Genomic DNA, 24299 nt, shown 5'->3' on the forward strand with positions numbered 1-24299 from the left:
CATTACCTTCCTTAGCTAAGAGGTGGTCCCGTGATTGGATGGTCAAGATCCATTTCCAAAAGTGCACCCATGCTCAATCAAAATCAATCAAAATTTGAAAGCCCATTCTTGCATTCAAGCTTCAAAATTATGGAGAGACTGTCGGGATGAAAATATTCATCATACCACTGTGTTGTAATGATTAAAGGCATAATCAAAGTCAATTACAACACTCCTTTCATGCAAAGTCCCCACAAGGGGCAGATAAACAAATTGCCGAATGGGCTACCAAAAGCATATTCCGAGGAAGTTTATAGAATTATATTTGAAGAGCTCTACTAAGCCCGGCCACACGTGTTTAGAAGTGGGCTAACGCACATGCCACCACATATGTTCACAAGCGTCGTGTCCAAGCAATCCATCATGCGGACCTCACTATACAAATGTCACTACCAAGGGAAAAAGGTGGTCCACTCTATATGTGTGCCATGATATTAGATATAAGGCGCCAACAATCTGTTGCAATACATCAGGATATATTCTAGCTTTTAACCTCATGTCCGTATTATATATAGTTAATATTCATATAAAAATTTCTTAGGGACCATTTGGATGCACCGTCAAAAAGGTAGCAGATTGGCTGGTGTACCACACACCACCGGTGTGGCTGGTGTGTTGATGTCACCAGGTTCTACGAGTCCCATCGTGAGGTATGAGTTATATCCAAACTGTCTGTCCACTTGATGAGCCCGTCGAGCCGAAACATAAGATATATATCTAAAAATAAAAGTGGACCACACTGTAAAAAGTAGTGGGGATTGAACGCCTGCCATTGAAACCCTTTTGGGGTCACAAAAATTTTGGATCAATATGATATTTGTTTTTCCTCTTCATCTAGGTCTGTGCGACCTTATGAAGAGATTGGATGGAAAGTAAATATTATGGTGGGCCCTACGAATGTTTTAATGGTGAGAATCATTGCCCCCACTGCTATTTATGATGCGGTCCACTTGAGCCTTGGAAATTACTCATTTTTTTAGATCAAGATCTAAAATGATCTCGCTAAATGGATGAACTTAGTAGATATGATAAATACAACATTGTGGGGCCTATGTAACTTTGATCTACTTTGAACCATTCATACAACTCCGGAGCTCGAGGAGCGTTAGCACTTGTCTTTTTCGCATAACATGTACCCACACCAGCTATGTTGGTGGTGTGTGATACTGGTCAATCCACTTCTAGTCAAAAAAGGGTTTTGAGGCTTAGATGTTATTTTGGGTCAAATCCTTTTTCTAGATATGTGTTTGAATGAACTTTTGCATGCAACCCCCTTTAATCTTCGATTCAATAAAATAGGCAGTAAAAAGCTCACTGGCTGAAAACCAATCAAATTAAAATTTGGCAGGTCAGCATTATATACCTGCTTCTGTGGGTACTCCCTTTCATGAAAGTTGCATCCAGACGTGCACTTACAGTCTATCATCTCGGGAGTTTGGGCTCGAAACTTGTTTATGTAGGAATTTTTTGGGTGACCTTGACCCGGCCCATGCTCGAGCCACTACATCAGTAAGACTATCTACACGCCTACTATAGCCTATAAGTACTCTTTTGGGTGCATTGTCATTTGCTCTCAGGAAAATTGGATCAGTGGGGTGTGGGTCCAGTCCCATTTGACCATTCACCACATGGGAGAACTGTATAGATTAGTTATGCAAACTGCAAACAATAATAACCATTGAATAGGAGGAAACAATGAATGCTTCGGAAAAGCTGACCAGTGATCCACATTGAATTCTCAAAGTAGCAGTTAGAATTGTTGAAATAGCAGGTTGATCCGTATCTTGAACGAACGATGCCAAAAAAATTCCTTCATTTCCATGACTAGAATATTTAATAGTGGAAATTTTACAAAATTGTATCTTATTAATATAATATTTACATCTTGGTACCTTTTTAATTAAGTTTTCATTAAGTTCCTCATTAATCAAGTTGTCAAACGGGTACCTTACGTTAGGTTTTTTTTTTTTTTTTTTTTTTTTTTTAAATTTTTTTAAATTAATTTATTATTATTATTATTATTATTTTTAAAAGATTCCCTAACTTTAAAGTATGATTTATCCTAAATGCCCATCAATTAATGATGTTGCTTAAGAAGAACTAAATTAGGAGTGTCAATGGGCACACTAAGGTTGGGCAAGCTCTGTCCAAGCCCCACCCATACTTTTAAAGGCATGCCCAAATCCGGCCCCGGGCCAAAGCAGTTAGCTCGAGTCTGGCCAAAAAAACATATATAAGGTGTGTATGTGTGTTTGTATATATAGAGAGAGGCATGCTCACTTGTGCACCTGCACAATTTTGCACACGTGCCATACGCCTAAAATCTAAATGATCCATGTGATGCGGCAGCCCATGAAACCCCCGAGGACCAATTTTCACCCCGATCCAAAACTCTAGTGGGTCATAGCAATGAGAGATGCCAATCAAGGGAGGAAACTCTATATTTTCTTTTACCATTCCCTAATAAAGTTTTGGATCAGGATAAATGTTGGGCCCTTATTTCTTTCACCCTGATGTTTATTGTATAAAGATCATCGAGCATAGAGAAGGTGTTTTTCCAGTTATAATTTGTACAAGTTCAGTGCGAGGAATCAATGTTTATCTAGAATTTAGATTTCTAAGATTGGTGATCAAAATCCAAAATTAATAATAGTAGATTGAAGGAATAAACATGTCTTCTTGTGTGATGATTATGACACAGGGATGGGCGTGATGAGGTGAAGCACCATCTTCCTCAAGGGATAATTACTTCGAATCCATGGAGCTTCTTTGGACTCCTCACAAAGGTTCCTTGAATCCACGAGGAGATATAGAAAATAGAAATAAATTTTAATAAAATCATAAATAAATTGATTGATGATAAAAACTAATTTATAATCCTTTAAATAGTGATACCAAACCTAAGAAGAAATTCAAGAATCGAAATCTAACTCAAACTCCCTAAAATTCGTGACTTACTATAAATAATAAACTTACTATTTATAAACGGTCATGATTTCTACTATACTTCATAGTTTTCGGCCAAAAATAGTAAGTGTCCTATTTAGCATAACACGGTGTTCTCCTAAATTTTCTAAGCCTTTTTTATGTTGGACACGAGTCCTAAAGCTCAAAGGATGAAGAGTTATGATCAAACTAAAACTTACTATAAATAGTAAAAAGGAAAATAAAATGAATTTTTGACCGTCGATCTGATGGAATATCGCAAATTCGGCATGGGCAAGCTAAAGTAGCTTCTCATACCCCAAAATCATATATGGTACGTCGAATAACTCATTCCAGTTTGTGAGATATGCATGTTTTAGTGTTTTAATGGTCCTGATCACTTCCGCCTTCGATCGAGCCTTCTTTGGTCCATCTTGGACATGAAAGTGTTCGCGACTGACTCTACATCAAATGATCATCTAATTGAAGATTTTTAAGCGAAAGAATTTACCTTTTAAGAATTGCAATCCTTTTCTATGATACTAACTTCATACTAATGCATTATCAAAACAAGAAGAATTGGTTTATTTATCTACAAGATAAGCTATAAATTACGACTTGTTTACTTGGAAGATAAAAGTGGAGAATTAGGAAAAAAGAAGAAGAACAAATTCACACTACGTGAAAATGTACAAACAAAGATAAAGCTAAAAGTTTCAACAAAGATTAAGCTAAAAGTTTCAAGAGGGTGCACAAAAGGTCTATAGAGTTAAAGTCATATGAAAATATTTACGAGACGTATAGGTAAATAGAAAGTCATCAAGGGCTCGTTTATATTGTAAGTTATTTGATGTAGAGAGGGTTGTGGACAATTACATGGCCAATATGGATCAGAAAAGGCCCGGTCGACAACAGAAGTGATCCGAACCGTCGGACCTTAAATCAGGTGTATCTCGCAATCCGGAATGAGTTATCGGACGTAAAATATATTATTTTGAGTTATCAGACGTAAACTGACGCATGGAAGGACGTGAGGTCAGGCACCGTATTCCTCGAGAGGATAACTATTCTGAATTGATGGAACTTCCCTAGACTCCTCACTGAGACTTCTCGAATCCACGAGGAAAGAAAGCAAGAAAATAGAAATAAATTCTAATAAATTCGAAATTGATTGATGAATAAATAAAAACGAGTTCACAACCCTTTAAATAGGGATACCAAGTAATGGGAGAGAAATCAGAATCAAACTACGACTAAAACTCTTAGAATTCGCAACTTACTATAAATAGTAAAATTACTATTTATAGACGGTCATGATGTCTACTAGTGCTCAAGGTTTTCGGCCAAAAATAGTAAGTGTCCTATTTGGCTTGTCCAAGTTGTTCTCCTAATTTTTCTAAGCTCTTTTCGCGTTGGGCGCAACTCCTAAAGCCCAATGGATGAAGAGTTATACTTAATCAAACTAAAACTTACGATTTATAGTAAAAATGGAATTAAAATAGGGAAATGACGGTCGATCTGGCGGTATTTCACAAATTCGGCTTGCGCAACTCGGCATAGCAGGGTTGGCTGGCTAAAGTAGCTCGTTCTACCCCAAAATCATATATTTTATGTCTAATAACTCATTCTGGATTATGAGATATGCCTGATTTAAGGTCCGACGGTCTGGATCACTTCTATGGTCGACCAGGCCTTTCTGATCCATCTTGGCCATGTAACTATCTGCGACCCTCTCTACATCATTATTTTGCATAAGTTACTTATAATATTGATTTCACTTCTTCAACAAATAAGTATATTTGTTTATAAGTATGTTTGGTAAATAAGACACTTAATTATCAGCCGAAAAGTAGAAAAGTATGTTTGGTTTCCAATATCACATAAGTACTTACCCCTCAAGTTTGTTTGGTCCACCCTTAATATCCACCATCCATCATGTGGGGTCAACTTTAGATATATAACGTTCATCATGTTAGGTCTACCTTCGCCATGTTTTCAATGTGACTTATCCATCATGCGGGGCCTACCTTAACTGTGGACCATCCATCTTGTAAGGCCCATCTTCGATGTGGGCTATCCATCATACAGGGCCCACCTTGGATGTGGGTCGTACATCATGCGAGGCCCACCTTTAATGTGGACCATCTATCATGCAAGGCCAACTTCGAAATGGGTTGTCCATTATGTGGTGCCTACTTAGGATGTGGGTCATTTGCATTATGGGCTGACCATTGATGTGAATTGTCCTCATGTGGGTCCCACCTTGATATAGGCCATCTATTATATGGGGCCCACCATCAATGCTATTGTCTATCATGTGAGACCCACGTTCAATATCCATCTCTCATCATATGGAACCCATCTTTGATATGGACCATCCATCATGTGGGCCCCATTAAGGGCTGACCATTGAATTTTACGGCCTTCTAGCTTATCGTCGAGCAGCTTACCTTGCCATAAGTAGCATATGATTAGGTCAATCCAGCTTAGTGATTCATTTATTGGGAGGATCTCCTTCTGGTCGAGCTTGCTGATGCCGGGGTCAGACAAGAAGTCAATTGGTATGGTTTTGGTGAGGTCGTCATCGATTGCTGCAACTAACTTGGTTAGGGTGTTTGCCTTGAAATTTTCTCACCTAGGAACCAGGATTACCTCGTACTTGTCGAAATCTTTGAACAAGTCCCATGATTTTTGTAGATAAACGATCATTCTTTCTCCCTTAGCTTGGTATTTTATGGTGACCTGATTAACTATGAGCTGAGAGTCACTGTGGATTTTCAAGGCTCAGACTCCGATCACCTTGGCCAACCGAAGCCTGGCGAGGAATGCTTCATATTCCGCCTCATTATTAGAGGTTGGGAACCCAAACCTTAAGGCGTACTCCACATTGGTCTGGTCAGATGTGACGAGGATCAATTTGCCCCACTTTCCTTTGAGTTTGATAACCTATCTACGTAGAGGGTCCATTATTGTGGGCAAACTTCCTGTTCATTCTCTGTTTCTCACGGGAGAAAGGGGTAGGTGAATTCAACGATGAAGTCAGCAACAACTTGGCCCTTAATCGCGGCTCTGGGTCGGTATATGACGTCGAACTCACCGATCTCGATTGCCCACTTCGCCAGTCACCTCGATGCCTCGGGCTTTTGTGGCACTTGGAAGAGCGGTCAATCAATTGGAACAATAATGATGTGAGCCTGAAAATATGGTCGGAGGCGCTGAGATGATATAATTAGGGCTAACACCAGTTTTTCTATGTTAGGGCATCGCATCTCGGCTTGGATCATAGCTTTGCTAACATAATAAACCGGGAGCTGTTTACTCCTGACTTAAGGTCGAGCTGACAGCTGTAGTCGACACTGCCAGGTACAACAATACTGGCTCTCCTGGCTCAGGCTTGGATAGTAACAGGGGCGATCCGAGATACTCCTTTAGTTGTTGGCATGCTTGTTCGCACTTGCTTGTCCAAGTCGGTTTTATGTTCCCTTTCAGTTGCTTGAACAATGGTAGGCATTTGTCCGTAGCCTTAGAGACGAACCTGTTTAGGGTTGCTATTCTACCCGTGAGGCATTGGATCTCTTTTGTGGTTCTTGGGGAGCTCATCTTTAGAAGGGCTTGGATCTTGTCGAGGTTGGCCTCTAGCCCTCTTTGATTAAGCAAGAAGCCGGGGAATTTTCCCAAGCTGACACTAAAGGCACACTTGTTCAGGTCCAATTTCATTCTGTACTTTTTTAAGATCGCGAACAGTTTCCTTAGGTTGCCACGTAGTCTGTCGCTTCAGCGCTTTTGACAAGCATATCGTCAATGTAGACTTCCATCATGCTATTTATTTTTTTAACAAACATCTTGTTGATAAGATATAAGTAGGTCGATCCAAGCGTTCTTTAGTTCAAAATGCATTACTCTGTAACAATAGAGTCCTTTGTCGGTGATGAAAGCTGTTTTTTTGCTTGTCGTACTTGTGTATGGTGATTTGATTATATCTTGAGTAGGCATCTATAAGGCTAAGGACCAACTGGTCGATCTTCGAGAGGGAAAAACTGTCTTTTGGACATGCCTTATTCAGGTTGGTATAGTCAACACACACTTGCCATTTCTCGCTAACCTTTTTCACTAATACAATGTTCGCCAGCTAGTCGGGATAGTGGATCTCCTTAATAAACCCACCCTCAAGGAGTTAGTCAACTTCTTCACCAATGGCTGCATACCTTTCGGGGTCGAATGCTCGTCACTTTTGCCTCACTGGATTGTGGTCGGGCTCCACATTCAGTGGATGACCATCACTTCCGGGTCTATGCAAGGTATATCCAGGTGGGACCAAGCAAAGACGTCAGTGTGTTATCTCAATAGGTTGACAATTTTCGCCTAGCATCTTGGCTCGAGCAAAGATCCAACCTGGATAGTGCGGGTCAGGTCGGTCTCGGAGAATGGTATTGATACAATGTCTTCCATTGGCAGTCCCCTTTCAATAGATTCCTCCCGTGGGGTCTAGGAAGGTAATGTGCATTACCTGCTGTCGTTGCGCTTTCGCCTAGGGCACTATCGAGTAGCATTGTCGAATCTCATGTTGATTGCATCTGACCTAGCCAGGCCCATGCTTGGCTGGAAATTTCATGGTGAGGTGGTAAGTGGATACCACAACCCTCATGGTGTTTAAGGATGGTCTACCAAAAATCATATTGTAAACTGATGGACAGTTTACCACGAGAAAATCGACCATAGTGGTAGTCTGGTTAACACTTTCGCCGGCAGTAACAGGTAGTAGAATGCTCCCTTTGGAGGTCACCTTTTCCCTTGCGAAGTCAGGCAAGGCTGTTTAGACAAGTCATAATTTGGACCTTTCGACCCCTATTTTGTCGAATGCGTTAACGAATATAATGTCAGACGAGCTGCCGGTGTCGACTAGTATCCGGTGCACTTTGTGGTTGTCCACGGTCAAGGTGACCACTAGGGCATCGTCATGTGGGTGGTGGAGCCCTCAGGCATATTCTTTTATGAATGTCAGGCTGCATGAATTCAACCTTGGTTCATTCATAGATCTATTAGTGAGGTTGATATAGTACTTTGTCTCACTATTGGTTACGCTTCGGGCATGTGCCAGCTTGCAAGGTTCAAGTCTCCACCACTGGTTGTTCCCCCAAATACGGTGCGTATCTCATTTGTCGCTTCACTGTTATTTTGCGCGTTGTGTTGCTCTGCTTACTTGGTCGGTCGGTCGTCCCTTTTTTTATCGATGAATTATCGTAGATGCCCCTTTCGAATCAGGGATTCGTCCCTTTTTTTTTTTATCGACGAATTATCGTAGATGTCCCTTTCGAATTATCGTAGATGTCCCTTTTGTCTCTCTTCTTAGTATTAGCCTTCATCTTGCTCGGCCATTTCAGGATTCTTTTGTCTTGTACTTCCATAAGCACCTACTCCGGTGTAGTGTTCAAAGGATTGTATGTGTGGAAGTGGCTTTCCAGACGTCGGTTGGGTCGCTTGCCTCTGCTCTAGTTGTCTTCCTTCTTTCTCTTAGCGTTAGCAGCGGAAGGCTCCGATTTAATCGTGTTTGTGATGCAGAGTGTATTTACAAGCATGAACTGAAAAAGGGTGTTTAAACCATGAATTTAACACTTTGATGACACCCAAGGCAAGGGACGGACTCCAGGGGACCAAGATTGATGGAATTACATCAAGGATCCGAGGAAAGCAGGCCATTCACGTTAAAGAGGCCCGAAATGGGTGAAAAATGCAAGATCACATAGTTCTCGCCATCTGATTGGCTCAAAACTTCATACATGGCCTGAGGGCCATAAATTAACCGTACATATCAAATTTCAGCCCTCGGATCACTATGGAAGTACTCCAACTGACAGATCAGCCCATAAACCATTGATTCTGGGCCCACCTGATATCTGGAACTGTCTCAACTTTGGTCTCGGCGGTTTAAATAAGATGAGGAAACAAATGGATGGTTTGGATTTTGATAGAACATCACAATGGGCTCCGTTTATACAGCGTGTACATAAGGTACACAACTGCCGCGAGCCGCACCGAACCAAGTAACGCGGGTCCGCAGCGCTGACCCGCACCTTCTTCCTAAAACGGCAACTGCCGTATGACGCTTAAAACGAACGGACGCTGTCCGTTTTTGCGGACGTTAGTGGGCCCCACCCATAGCCTGTCCAGATGATCCAATCCGTCCATCGTGTAGAGGGCCTCGACTACTACAAAACCTTGCTGAACTTTTGGACACATGCAAGCACACGTGCGTGATATAGAGGCCACAAACTGGCGGTCCTGCGACGTTCAAAACGATTTTTGAGGTGATTTCTTCTCTGTGCCGCGTCAATGGACGTTCAAAAGCACCCATTCTTGACTGAAATTTCGTCTTGAATCTAATGGATGGGGTGAATTTTCCTGAAAATACCTCTGTGGGGCCCACCGATCACGTCAGCGCCGGACGTGCGAAAGGCTACGCACGTCCGTGAAATCGGACTTTCCAGGCAGTTGTGGCCCACCATCTTTGATCATATAGCATATCTGAACCGTCCATCGGGTAGGCGAGCCAAAATACTTCCAAAAGACGCTGATTTTACAGAAATAATGCAAGGAACGCGAGAGTTATGAAGACCCGAACTCGGCTGCGAAAAGGCTTTCGCTGCGCGTGCGATAGCTTCCCAAATCCGATTTCCACCACTCCATAAGCTATAAAAAGAGTTCCAAACATGGAGAAGAGGGGATGCTTGAATAGGGGACGTCAAATAGAGAGAGAGAGAGGTGGAGAGAGAAGTGTTTGAAATTTTTATGTATATATATTTTTTTTCTTCTTCTTCCTATGATTATGTTAGGCTAAATCCCTTAGCTAGGGCTAAGAGGTGAAGCTTGTTGCTTGATGGGAGCTTCTACAGGTTTGATTTGAACTGAACTGATTGACTTTGTTTTGATTTAAGAAATTCTTTTAGTCATTAATGGTTTGTTGTGATTTAAATTAGACTTTGATGGCTTGAATAATTCCTTTCCTTTTATTTTGATGTTCAAACCTTGTTGTTCGCCATCGTCTTATGCATGGTTGGATGATGGAATCCTTCCTAATACTCATACATCTTTTAGTTGGTTATGGATTGGTCTAAGTTCTGTTGTTTACCTTGTCTCTTAGGCATGGATTTGTGATGGAATCATACCTAATTCTTATACCTTTCATCTCTTGAAAACTATATCAAGTAAGTTCAATATAATATTCATGAAGCAGGCATAAGATCTCCCTGATCTCTACAAGTGGATCCTCTGAATCCCTAGTTCCCTTTCTCTGAATTCTTTAAGTTTAGATTAATATTTCACCATTATTCCTCAAATCACAATTGGTTCAGATTTCATCTTAGCCTAGTTCTAGATCTGGTTATTTTCAGATAACGTACAGGTTTCAGTCCCTGTGGATTCGACCTCGGTCTTACCGAGTTTATTAACAACCCTGCACTTGGGGTGTGAACAAGTTTTTGGCGCCGTTGCCGGGGATTGACGGCTACGTTTCCTGAAATTAACTGGTTTTAGGATTAGTTTAAGATTAGGACTTTTCTGATTTTTAGGATTTATTTTAGAATTTTCTAATTCCAGGTTTTTCTTTAATTTTTAGAAATTTTCTATTTAAATAACTTTCTATTTTTAGATAGTTTTCCTTTTTTTTAGAAACTAACCCAACTTTCTTATTTTGTAGGATTCTGAGATAGGTTTCTAAATTGGTAATTTCTCTCTTCCTTACTATTTCTAGATTAGGATTCCTTTTTAGTAAGTTTCTAATTCTAACTCTTTTAGAATCTAATTTTGTTTCCTATTTTATTTTTAGAAATTTTCTATTTTAAGACTTTCTGTTTAGAAACTAACTTTCCTGTTTTGTAGGCTTATTAGAAATTTCTAATTCGGTACGCTCTTTCTAAATTTCTACTTTCTAATTTAGGAATTCTTCCTTGTTTCTTTTTATTTCTATATTTCTTTCTTAGGAATTTTATAGGCTTGCTATTCTTAGAAACTAACTTGTTTTGTTCTATTTTGCAGGTTTCAATTTAGGGACTCCAATTTGGTAACTTCCTTCCAACCCTCTTTCTCTTTTTAGATTTTTTTTTTCCTTCTTAGGATTAAGTTTAGATTGAGAGCTGCGAGTGTTTCATGCCCAAGTGGGCTCGTGACAACACTCGACGTCTCTTGACTGAAGGAGTATTAGTTGAGGGGTTAACTGTCCATCGTAGGACTAGACATCGCTCGAAATCCCCTGAGTTAATTGAGGATATAGCTGAAAATCAACCTCTTATACCCCAACCTAGGGTAGAAGATCTCCAGGATGAGAATGAGGTGCATCAAGCACCCCCGCCTCGTACCTTATGAGATTACTTACAACCGGTGGGGGTGAGTATGCCCCCATGCATGGTTTTTCCTAAGAATGAAGGACACATGGATATCAAGCCGGGGGTGATCCAACTCCTCCCTAAATTTCATGGGCTTGAGTCAGAGAATCCTTACTTACATTTAAAAGAATTTGAGAGATCATAGCTACCTTATACTTTCTTAACGTGTCCGATGACACGGTAGTTGAAACTCTTTCCCTTTTCAAAGAGAAAGCCAAGACGTGGTTACATTCACTACGTCCTGATCCATTGGCACATGGAATGACAACAAGGGAGTTCATTAAGAAGTTTTTCCCATACCATAAGACGAACACCTTGAGAAAGTCGATCATGAACTTCGCCCAAAGGGAAGATGAAACATTCTTCCAATGTTGGGAGCGGTTCAAGGATCTTGTCAGTTCATGCCCACAACATGGTTTTGAAACGTGGCGCATCACGAACTTTTTCTATGATGGACTGACATCTCCCATGCGCCAATTAGTCGAGACGATGTGTAATGGGGAGTTTATGAATAAAGGAGTCGATGAAGTGTGGGATTACTTTGATAAACTTGCTGAGAACACACAAACATGGGACATCTCCCCTAGACCTAGTACTACGTCTAGGCCGACTCATTCAAAGGAAAGGGGTGGAATGTATCTCCTGAGAGAAGACGATGATATTAATGCTAAGGTAGCTAATCTCACTAGGAAACTCGAAGCCATGAAATTTAAGAAGGATAAGGCTAAGGAAATTGTTTGTAGCATCTGTGGTTGCAACATTCATACTACTGAAAACTGTCCAACTATCTCTGCCTTTCAAGAGGTATTAAATGAGCAATCCAATGCTGTAAGCAATTACCAAAGACCTTTCAGTGGGCCCACCTCTAACACATACAATCCTGGCTGGAGAAATCATCCCAACTTCAGTTGGAGGAATGGACAAACCGCTACACCTCAAGGTTACCTAAATCAAAATCCAACTCAAGAGAAACCTCAAGAGGATTCGGTTCTGAAACATTTTCAAAAGTAAGAGCTTTTCAACCAGGGTACGTTATAAGCCTTTCAAAACCTTACAAAAGCAATACAAGGACTTAAGGCTAAAAATACGATTGTGAACAAGATCTTCCCAACTCAACCTCTTTCCAATCTTAAACCCCAATATGAAGTTAGCAACCCAAGCTCTTAAAATCAGATGGAGCAAGATAAATCCATCACCACTCTTAGGAGTAGGAAGATCATTGACAAAACTATTCCATTTAGGGTTGAAAAGTCTAAGGACCCGGAAGTGGATAAAGAAGATGGATTTAACCATGCCCCACTGGAGTTAGAACCGGAACCTCAAGGGAAGCCGGTTACTCCATTTTCCCAACGGTTGGTTGCACTAAAACCTCTCTCTAACTCTCAGGATATTCTAGAGGTGTTGAAACAAGTGAAGATCAATATTCCTCTACTTGATGTCGTGAAACAAATACCTTCATATGTCAAATTTCTAAAAGACTTATGTACGACCAAAAGACAGCAAAATATTCAAAAGAAAATCTTCTTGACTGAGAAAGTGAGTGCCATCCTAAAGCAAGATGTGCCGCAAAAATTCAAAGATCCCGGTAGCCCAACCATATCATGTGTAATCGGGGACAATCGAATTGATCACGCACTTCTTGACTTAGGAGAGCGTTAATCTTATCCCTTACTCGGTATATAAACAGTTGGGCTTAGGTGAATTAAAACCCACCTTAACCACACTACAACTTCTTGATGTACAAGAGGGATAATTAAGGATGTGTTGGTCTAGGTCGATAGATTTTACTACCCTGTAGATTTTATCATCCTGGATACCGAACCCATGAGTAACATAAGCACTCAGCTTCCCGTCATTCTTGGTCGCCCATTCCTTGCCACTTCAAACGCAATTATCAATTGCAGGAATGGTGTCATGAGTATGTCTTTCGGGAATATGACATTAGAAATGAATATCTTTTTCAACACGGCCAGACGGATAGAGGAAGATGACGATATCTACGATATTAACATGATCGATACTTTCGTGGATGACAGGACACCCCTTACCTTATCCTCTGATCCTCTAGAGACGTGCCTGGCCCACTCCCATGAGTTTGATGATGACATAATTAGGGAGACGTGTGTCATGCTGGATAATGCACCAGTACTTAAAGTTAACCGGTGGAGGCCACAATTTGAAACTTTACCCCAAACCGATGAAGTGCATCTACCATATAGCCTCAAAGCACTGAAGCTTGACCTAAAACCATTGCCCACTGATCTTAAATATGTCTACTTAGGTCAAGATGAGACATACCCGGTGGTGATTTTTGCCTACCTTGAGAAAGAACAAGAGAGTATGCTCATATCTACTCTCCTGGAGCATAAGGGAGCCCTTGGATGGACAATCGTGGACCTCAAGGGAATTGACCCCTCGATTTGTACTCACTGCATATATCTTGAGGATAATGCGAAGACTGCTCGGCAACCACAACGTAGACTAAATCCAAACATGAAGGAAGTGGTTAAGGCCGAGGTTCTTAAACTATTGGATGTGGGTATCATATACCCTATATCTGATAGTCAATGGGTGAGTCCAACTCAGGTGGTTCCTAAGAAGTCCGGGATCACCATCGTAGCCAATGCCAATAATGAACTTTTGCCAACTAGTCACTACTGTTTGGAGGATGTGCATTGACTAAAGAAAGTTAAATACAGAAGGGCCACTTTCCTTTGCCCTTCATTGATCGAATCTTGGAAAGGCTATGGTCATTCCTATTATCGTTTCCTTGACGGGTATTCGGGCTACAACCAGGATAGAGATCGCCCTTGAAGATCAAGAAAAACCACCTTTACATGTCCCTACGGCACCTTTGCTTACCGAAGGATGCCTTTGGACTATGTAATGCCCCCGCCACCTTCCAGCGATGATGTTGAGCATATTTTTCGACATGGTGGGGCAATATTTAGAGGTCTTCATGGACAATTTTCTGTCTTCGGTCCATCTTTGAGTGCTTGGAAAGTCTTAAATGCGTGCTGTTGAAGAGATGTGAAGAAAAGAACTTGGTACTTAATTGAGAGAAGTGCCATTTCATGATTCAAGGAAATTGTCCTTGGACACATTATTTCATCCAAAGGAATCGAGGTGGATAAGGCAAAGATCGATCTTATCTCTAACCTACCTCCACCCAAGAACATAAGGGACGTGCGATCCTTCCTAAGACACGCCGGGTTTTAACAGAAGATTCATAAAGGACTTTAGTCTCATCTCTCGTCCTCTATGTAATATACTTCAAAATAATGCACCAAACGAGTAGACTGAGCCATGTTAGGAAACTTTCACTAAGCTTAAAGGCTGGTGACTAGTGCACTTATCATATAACCACCCGACTGGAGCATTCCTTTTGAACTTATGTGCGATGCGTTTGATTATGCACTTGGGGTGGTTCTAAGCCAGAGAAAAGATAAGAAATCCTACGTTATTCATTACGCGAGTAAGACTCTAAATCCTGCCCAAGTGAACTACTCGACTACAGAAAAGGAACTCTTAGCCATAGTGTTCGCCTTGGACAAATTTAGGTCCTACTTGATTGGATCCAAGATCATTATTTACACTGATCATGCAGCGCTTAAGTATCTTTTGTCTAAGAATGATGCTAAGCCCCGCCTGATACGATGGATCCTCCTACTTCAGAAATTTAACCTAGAGATAAAAGATAAAAAGGGAGTAGAGAATGTAGTGGCTGACCATCTTTCTCGCCTTAATCCCTCTGATTCTCTTGAAACAATACATATCAATGACATGTTCCCCAATGAACAATTATTCAGAGTCTCCCATTCACCTTGGTTCGTTGATATTGCTAATTATCTTGCCACAGGTTCCATACTGACACATTGGACTGCGCAAGATAAGAAGAAATTTTTCACCAAGGTACATAACTTTTTATGGGATGATCCGTATTTGTTTAAATATTGCCCAGATCAAATCCTGAGGAGATGTGTGCTAGACAATGAGCATCAAAGTATCATCTCCTTTTGTCACTCACAGGCCTGTGGTGGTCACTTTTCTACTAAAAAGACCACGGCCAAGATTTTGCAGTGTGGCTTTTACTGGCCCACTATGTTCAGGGACACTCATGAGTTTTGCAAAGCTTGTAAGCGTTGTAAAAAATTAGGAGCGTTGTCCCGTCGAAATATGATACCTTTGAACCCCATTCTTATCATCGAGGCATTTGATTGCTAGGGCATCGATTTCATGGGGCCATTCCCCCAATCTTTTGAGAATTTATATATTTTGTTTGCCGTAGACTATGTCACTAAATGGGTCGAAGCGATTCCATGTCGAACTAATGACCATCGCGCGGTCATTAAATTCCTGAAAGAAAACATCATTTTCCGATTTGGAACGCCTCGAGCTATCATTAGTGATGGGGGCTCACACTTTTGTAATAGACCATTTGAGAGTTTAATGAAGAAATACGGTATCTCTCATAAGGTGAGCACCCCAAACCACCCACAGACAAGCGGGCAAGTTGAGATTTCCAATAGGGAGATCAAACACATTTCGAAAAAAGCGGTTAACCCTGACCGTAAGGATTGGTCAATTCGATTGACCGATGCCTTATGGGCGTACCGTACTGCTTTTAAAACCCCTATTGGAATGTCTCCCTTTAGACTTGTCTATGGGAAAGCTTGCCACTTGCCTGTGGAGTTGGAACATAGAGCCTACTGGGCAATCAAAAGTTTGAATTTCAATTTGGACAACGCTGGCTCGCTACGCAAACTTCAGTTAAATGAACTCGAAGAAATCCGGAACGACGCTTATGAGAACTCGAGAATTTACAAGGACAAGATGAAGGCGTTTCATGACCAACATATTTTACGAAAATCATTCACGCCAGGCCAGAAAGTCCTCTTGTATAACTCTCGATTACATCTCTTTCCGGGTAAGCTTCGATCTCGTTGGACCGGCCCTTTTACTGTTATCACTGCTTACTCTCATGGGGCCGTCGAGATAAGAGACCCCGACAATGGCAAGGAGTTTAAAGTAAATGGACATCGCTTAAAGCCATTTGTCGAGAAATTTGATTAAGAGGGGACATGTTTATACCTCTGACTGATCCTGTTTACCAGGATTGATCTCCTAGTCTGATGGAGGTATAGGTAGGTTTCCTGCTTTAGGATAGATAATAAACTTAGCGCTCCTGGGAGCCAACCCAGGTTTTCATTTCGTTTCATTTTTCTAGTTAGTTAGTTCAATTTTTGTGGGTAACATTGCTGCAAACCCTCACGAGACTACAACTCGTCCACTAGGGGTCTAAAGGTTTGTTGCATACGCTAAATGCATTCGAGAGCACCTGCGAAAGTGGTGTAGATAGGATTTTATTTTTGTTATTTTTATTTTACTTCTGTTGGTTTCTCTCTTGTGCTGACCCGCTTCTACGTAGATATCTTTGGAAAGCCTTTTGATTCTTTCGTTTAGGTACTATCTTTCCATCACTCTTATATTTTTATTGTCCCATGTGCATTACATGCTTCTTTCTTTTACATTGAAGACAATGTAGATTTTAGGTTGGGGGTGGGAGATTAGGTTTCCTAATCAGCGTTTTCTTGGTCTTGAGAAAAAATTGTGAAATTTTTTTAATTTTTTCTGGACTTTCTTGTGAATTCGAAGGGATTTTGACGGCCATCTAGGGCACTTGGAATTTCAAAATACGTGATGTTGGTAATTTAAGACGCTTGGATTCAATATCTGTTGGATTTCATAGTTAAGTTTGAATTGTTAATCCAAAATTAGAAGTTGTAAACATTGATTGAGTTATGATCTCACATGTCACATCTCGCTTTCACATTGAGGTTTCAGTTTGATATTGAAGGATTTACTTGGTACTCACTAAGCATGAAAGGAACCGGCCTGAGAAATTGAAAGGATTGGGCGAATGGGCTATACCATAGGTTTGCTCCCTATAGGTGTAGATTTAATTCCCCATGGTTGATATGTGAAAAGGGTTGGGTATACAGTCTTCACCATAGGTTTGCTCCCTATAGGTGAGGATTTGATTCCCCTCTTGGGCGTTGCTTTTAATGGAAAATTCAAAAACTGAAAGAACGAAAAGATGATCTGTGAGGAAAGTTTTGGTTATCATGAATTCTCTTGATGGTTACCAATGATATCCTGAAATAGAGAAGTGAATTTTAATGATGATAAGTCGAGATTACACTGTATGCTCATAGATCTCAATGATTAGAATTTTCCTAATTAATGGAATAATACTTTGAACTTGATTATGAAGTTTACTGTGCACTTGAGTCTAGGAGAAAGTAATATCTAACATTCATGAATCTGGGAATTCTCATATCTGGATTATTCTACAAAAATCACTCGAGTTTATAAAAATTATTCTGTAATTCTCAACTTACTTTTCACATATTTTGCTCTGGACTAGCAAAATGCTGGTTAGGGGTTGTGTTGAGGGTCAAATATTGCATATCAGACCCAGTTATTGCATGGATTTACAAGCATGATACCGTTTAATAGCCTGATTTAATTGTGCGTGTGATGCGAGTGTATTTACAAGCATGAATCAAAAGGGTTCTTAAACCATGGATTTGACGCTCGATGACACCCAAGGCAAGGGACGGACTCCATAGGACCAAGATCGATGGAATTACACACCAGGGATCCGAGAAAATCAGTAGCCATTCATGTTAAAGAGGCCCGAAATTGGTGAAAAATACAAGATCACATAGTTCTCACCATCGATTGGCTCAAAACTTCATATATGGCACGAGGGCCATAAATTAACCGTACATATCAAATTTCAGCCCTCGGATCACTATGAAAGTACCCCAACTGACAGATCAGCCCATAAACCATTGATTCTGGCCCACCTGATATCTGGAACTGTCTCAACTTTGGTCTCGGCGGTTTAAATAAGATGAGGAAACAAATGGATGGTTTGGATTTTGATAGAACATCACAATGGGCTCCGTTTATATAGCGTGTACATAAGGTACACAACGCACGCGAGCCGCACCAAAACAGGTCAGCAGCGTCTCCTTCTCAAATACGGCAACTGCCGTTTCACGTTAAAACGGACGGACGCTGTCCATTTTTACGGAAGCTAGTGGGCCCCACCCATGGCCTGTACGGATGATCCAATCCGTCCATCGTGTAGAGGGCCTCGACTTCTACAAAACCTTGCTGAAGTTTTGGACCCATGCAAGCACACGTGCGCGATACAGAGGCCACAAACAGGCGGTCCTGCGACGTTCAAAATGATTTTTGAGGTGATTTCTTCTCTGGGCCGCGTCAATGGATGTTCAAAACCACACATTCTTGACTGAAATTTCATCCTAAATCTAATGGACGGGGTGGATTTCCCCAAAAATACCTCTGTGGGGCCCACCGATCACGTCAGCGCCGGATGTGCGAAAGGCTACGCACGTCCGCGAAAGCGGATTTTTCAGGCAGTTATGGCCCACCATCTTTGATCATATGGCAGATCTGAACCGTCCATCATGTAGGCCAGCTAAAATACTTCCAAGAGACGTTGATTTTACAGAAATAATGGAAGGAACGCGAGAGTTATGAAGCCCCGAACTTGGCTGCGAAAAGGCTTTCGCTGCGCGTGCGATAGCTTCCCAAATCCGATTTCCACCACTCCAAAAGCTATAAAAAGAGTTCCAAACGTGGAGAAGGGGGTATGCTTGAATAGGGGACGTCAGATAGAGAGAGAGAGGCGGAGAGAGAAGTGTTTGGAATTTTTATGTATTTTTTCTTTATTTTTCTTCTTTTTTCTATGATTATGTTAGGCTAAATCCCTTAGCTAGGGCTAAGAGGTGAAGCTTGTGGCGTGATGGGAGCTTCTACAGGTTTGATTTGAACTGAACTGATTGACTTTGTTTTGATTTAAGAAATTCTTTTAGTCATTAATGGTTTGTTGTGATTTAAATTACAGTAGATCTGTGATGGCTTGAATAATTCCTTTCCTTTTATTTTGATGTTCGGAAACCCTGTTGTTCACCATCGTCTCATAGACATGGTTGGATGATGGAATCCTTCCTAACACTCATACATCTTTTAGTTGGTTATGGATTGGTCTGAGTTCAATTGTTTACCTTGTCTCTTAGGCATGGATTTGTGATGGAATCATACTTAATTCTTATACCTTTCATCTCTTGAAAACTATATCAAGTAAGTTCAGTATAATATCCATGAAGCAGGCATAAGATCTCTCTGATCTCTACAAGTGGATCCTCTGAATCCCTAGTTCACTTTCTCTGAATTCTTTAAGTTTAGATTAATATTTCACTATTATTCCTCAAATCACAATACAAAAAGATTACAACTTGGACTAGATCTAGATAGGGTTATATACAGATCACGTACAGGTTTCAGTCCCTATGGATTCGACATCGGTCTTACCGAGTTTATTACTACATCACAACCCCGCACTTGGGGAGTGAACTCTGGTTGTCTTCCTTCTTTCTCTTAGCGTTAGCAGCGGAAGGCTCCCCTTCTTCCTTTCGCTTTTTGTCTCTTACCGAGCTGTTTCCGCCACGGTTAGCCCTCCACGAACTGAAGAACTACATCGCGTTGGAATATTTTTTTAGCTCGGTTGAGCATGTCGGCGAGAGTAGTTGGGGGGTTCTTATCAATTGAGAAGAGGAGCTTTCCCTGTTTAAGGTTGGCCACCATGGCGATAAAAGCTATTTAGTCAGAATAACCGTCGACTTGAACTGCTTCAGCATTGAAGTGGATGATGTAGTCTCTTAGAAGCTCATCTTCTCTATGTTATTGTGAGAATATGAGTTGTAAGCTTTCTCTTGTCTTTTTCAGCGATGAATTGAGTAATAAAGGCTTTATTGAACTGGGTGAACGAGCTGATGGACTTGGGCTTTAGGTATTTGTACCATTTTTATACAGCTCCTAACAAAGTTAAGGGGAATGCTCTGCGTATCATAGGTCTTGAAGTACCATAAAGATCCATCCACACTTGGAAGGATTCTAGGTGCTTGACTGGATCCCCTAACCCTTTGTAGGGAGTTATCTGGGGCATCCCAAACCTATATGGTAGGTGGGATTTCATGATGTCGTCCGTGAACGGGAGCTCGACTTCTTCGAGTACAGCATCGACAAAGGTAGGGGCCTTGGCCCGACACACCTATTGAATGTCCTCGAGCTGATATCAGATTACCTTTAGTTCTGCCTCCCATGCAACTTTGTTCTCTGTTGTGACTTCATGAGCTTTTCTTCCTCTTTTCTTTTCCAGAGTGTGTCGTAGATCGGACTCAGCAAGCTCGGTTGTTCCCATGGTCTGCGTGGGGACACACCTGCTTTGAGTTAGCCGATCTTTTGCTATATATGAGTTGGGAGGTACGAGCAGAGGCTGAGATTGCTCTGTTGCCGCTTCTAGTTTCATGCCTTGATTGTCCGGAAGGGGGTGTTGCCTTTCTAATATTTGCATAATGTGATCAATGTTGCCGATCATAGCCTCGATTTGGTTTTCCAAAGAAGCGAGCCGACTTTCCCGGTTTTAGGATCTTTGCCGGGGAATGGGGGTCAGGTTGAGGGCCTGACTGTGGAGCCTAAGGGTTTCCAGGCTATTTTTCTGGTATCGGCTTTGCGATAGAGGCCAAAGATTATTATTATTATTATTTTTTCCTTTAGCCGTCAAAGCGAGAAGTAGAAAGGAGAATAAACTGGTTGATGTAGGGGGGGAAAGTAGAAAGGAGAATAAACTGGTTGATGTAGGGGGGAATTTTTAATGGCTTTATAATGGCTTTGTTGTCGTTCTCACAGATAGTGGCAAATTGTTATCGCTTAAACTTAGTCGATCCTGTCCCACCACCTATGAGCCGTTGGGTACCTATACTTTAATGGAGAATAAGAAAACTCTGGGGCTTCGGTTTTGGCCGGGGACCCTCCGATGCCTAAGTCAGGCTGATGAACTCAAAGTAGGTGGAGTTAGAGTCGAGATTATTGTGTGTCCCTTTCTTTTAAGCTGTGTGATATTTTATAGGTATTGCCAGGCAACTTCCATATTTGAGTAGATATGTAATAAAATACAGCCCGTATTTGAGTTGGAATGTCTTTTCGAGTATTTATTGGATTAATTCGCACCCCTTTCTGGTCAATGTATATTTCATAATCACATCACGGTGGCCCCACCAGCAGGCCAGCCCCTTCGCTCGCAGTCTACGATCTCAGTAACCAATTCTAACGCCATCTGGCATCCTTCCGCGTGCTGTTCTGGTTTTGGTGTTTTCTTCCAACTTTCTGACACATGGTCCCATCCGGAAATATATTGATAGGCCCGAGTTCCACTACTTTGACCCATTTATTTAAGTACTCTACTCTCCGGCCTTTAGTAATTTTTTAATGAGATTTAGTAATTGAAACCTTCTATGAATATGTTAATATATATTTAAGTGCATCCTAGAAACGGTTTGAAACAGGACTTTATCAAGCCTTATTTTCAGGCCTGGCCAGCTGACCTTAGGCTGACCAAAGTTGCAGGCCCATTGCCAGCCCTATTTTAGCACTCCATGTTAAGTTCGGCTGTGCTTGAAAAAATACTTTTAAATTTTTGCTTGACCGGCTAAAGCAAATAAAAGTATACTTACTTCATATAAGCCCGCGCAGTGCCATTAAAAAAGGAAAAGAAAAAACAAGAAAAGGAAAACACCACTTTAAGCTTTTCCCTGACATGCTAAAACAAATAAAAAGAAGACTTGACTCGGTGTGTTTGGATACTGCCAGATAAGTTACTTCTTCTACTTACAACCGTAGATAGGTAACTTATTTGAGATAAGTAAATTTGGTTTATTATAAATTATAAGTAGCTTTTTTATTTGTAGTTATTTAATCACTTCAGTATAATTAGTGGAAATCAAGATAAGATACTTAAGGTATAAATAGCTCATCTTTAGTAACTTACGATTCAAACGCCCCCTAAACTTAGAATATATGTTTTTTTTTTTTTTAAAAAAGTGGATGCCTGACTTTACATGGAGAATAGGGCAAAAAATCATCCCTTGGGGCTTCCTTGTTTGTAACCAGGAGTTACAGGAATCCCTTGTCACCTTAAGCCTCGGGTTACCAAAGGCCTCATATTCCTATATAGGATGGGCTTGGGAAACTTGAGGGAACACTAGTTTCCATTGTTTATTCTTTTCTTTTTCATCCTTACGATAGGCGGACCTCGCCCCTTTTTGGTTGTTAGATCCGCTCGAAGCTCTTGTGTAAAGTTTCTCCTATCAATATGATGATGAATTTATTTATTTATTTATTTTTAAAAAGGGCTGGGCCTAGGGTTGGCCTTGGCCAATATTTTGAACTGTTTCAAGCTAGGGCTATTCAAATTTTTAATTTTGGTAGGCACAAGCCTAGCCTGTTGACAGCCCTAAAAAGAAAAAAAGAAAAAAGAAAAAAGAAAAAAAGAAGTAAAAGAAAAGAAAAGGAAAAAAAAGCTCTGACGGGTCATTGTGATGCCTGTGTTATATCCACTCTGTTCATTGTACCAGCCCACATTAAATAGTGGAGATAAAAATACCTTACTTGAAACTTTCCTAAGGCTCACCTGATGTTTATATGCCATTCAACCTATTCATTGGATGATTCCCATATAGATGAAGGGAAATACTAATCTCAACCTGATCGAAAACTTTTGTGGCCTTAAGAAGGTTTCAATGATGGGTTGTTCAATCACTACTGTTTCTTGTGCCTTGGCCAATTTGAGATTTTAATCTACCCGGTATTGAAATCACGTTCTAAAATGAGCTAGTGCGAGAAGTGGATACATTACAAACATTACAGTGGGCCTCATAGAGCATAACATAAGAGTGGATTAATGTACAATTCTTATTCGATACAACTTTCCTTTCCTCCTGCATACAGGGAATCCCCCTAAAGAGAAGCACTGTGGGGCCCACTGCATTTTTCATAAAAAATAAAATTTCAGTACATCAATTTTGCCAGATCACTTTAGGATAACAGCCCAACCATAAAGCAGATACAAAACTCAAGTGAACCACAACATAGAAACAGTCCTAACATGAACTGGAAAAACTGAAGATGTCACGTGTACAAAATGGTAGGCCCCAAATAAAAAAACACGGTAGGCCCCATATAGATACCACCTAATGGAGCATCTCCTAGGCAAGGGGAGAAGGCAATATTTCATATCCGTTGGCGTCCAAAATTCAGAGCAGCGAAGAACATAAGGGATTGAATACCATCGTTGAAAATCACCTTACCAACATGTTAGATAGCATATAAACATCAAGGTGCACTGATGTGGCCCACTATTTCCATCTCCACTATTTCTTATATTGTGGCCGACTTCAACGGTTGGCTTTTCTATCTACACTATTTCTTATGATGCGGCCCGCGTGAGCTTTGGGTCTCCTAAAAACTGAGCTGGCTAAACAGATGGACGGAGTGCATATAACACAAACATTAAGGCATGAACGTCAAAGTTAGGGTCCACGTATTAGAGCAGTTTAAATCATACAAGAAGTCAATACTTTTCATGACTTGAAAGTCAACGATTATTGAGCAATCTTAGCCATCCTTTCACCTGCTTATAAACGGACACCGAATAACAGACAATAATGTCTACCTTCTATCACAATGCACGAAAATAAAAAATTTCTGTCCGGCAGGTAGAGGATTCGGATTTTATTTTACTTTATATAATTTATAACTTAATTAATAGGACGACTCAAGTCCAACCGATCGGACCGAAAGTTACATCCACCAAGCGGATAACTTTCAACCTTTCATGGGTGTGTAAGATCCAACCTGTCTAATTGGTGGGTTGCATCACAAGGATCACTTTCTCTGAATTGATCCCTATTCACTGATTAGGTAGGCCACACCATATAAGGATTTATAACCGTTGAGAAATAAAAACGCAAATGTGGTTAACTTAATGAGTGGAGCAGGCTGATTTTTGCACAAGCTATCCGT

Source organism: Magnolia sinica, chromosome 17 (genome assembly GCF_029962835.1).
Source record: "Magnolia sinica isolate HGM2019 chromosome 17, MsV1, whole genome shotgun sequence".
NCBI lineage: Eukaryota > Viridiplantae > Streptophyta > Magnoliopsida > Magnoliales > Magnoliaceae > Magnolia > Magnolia sinica.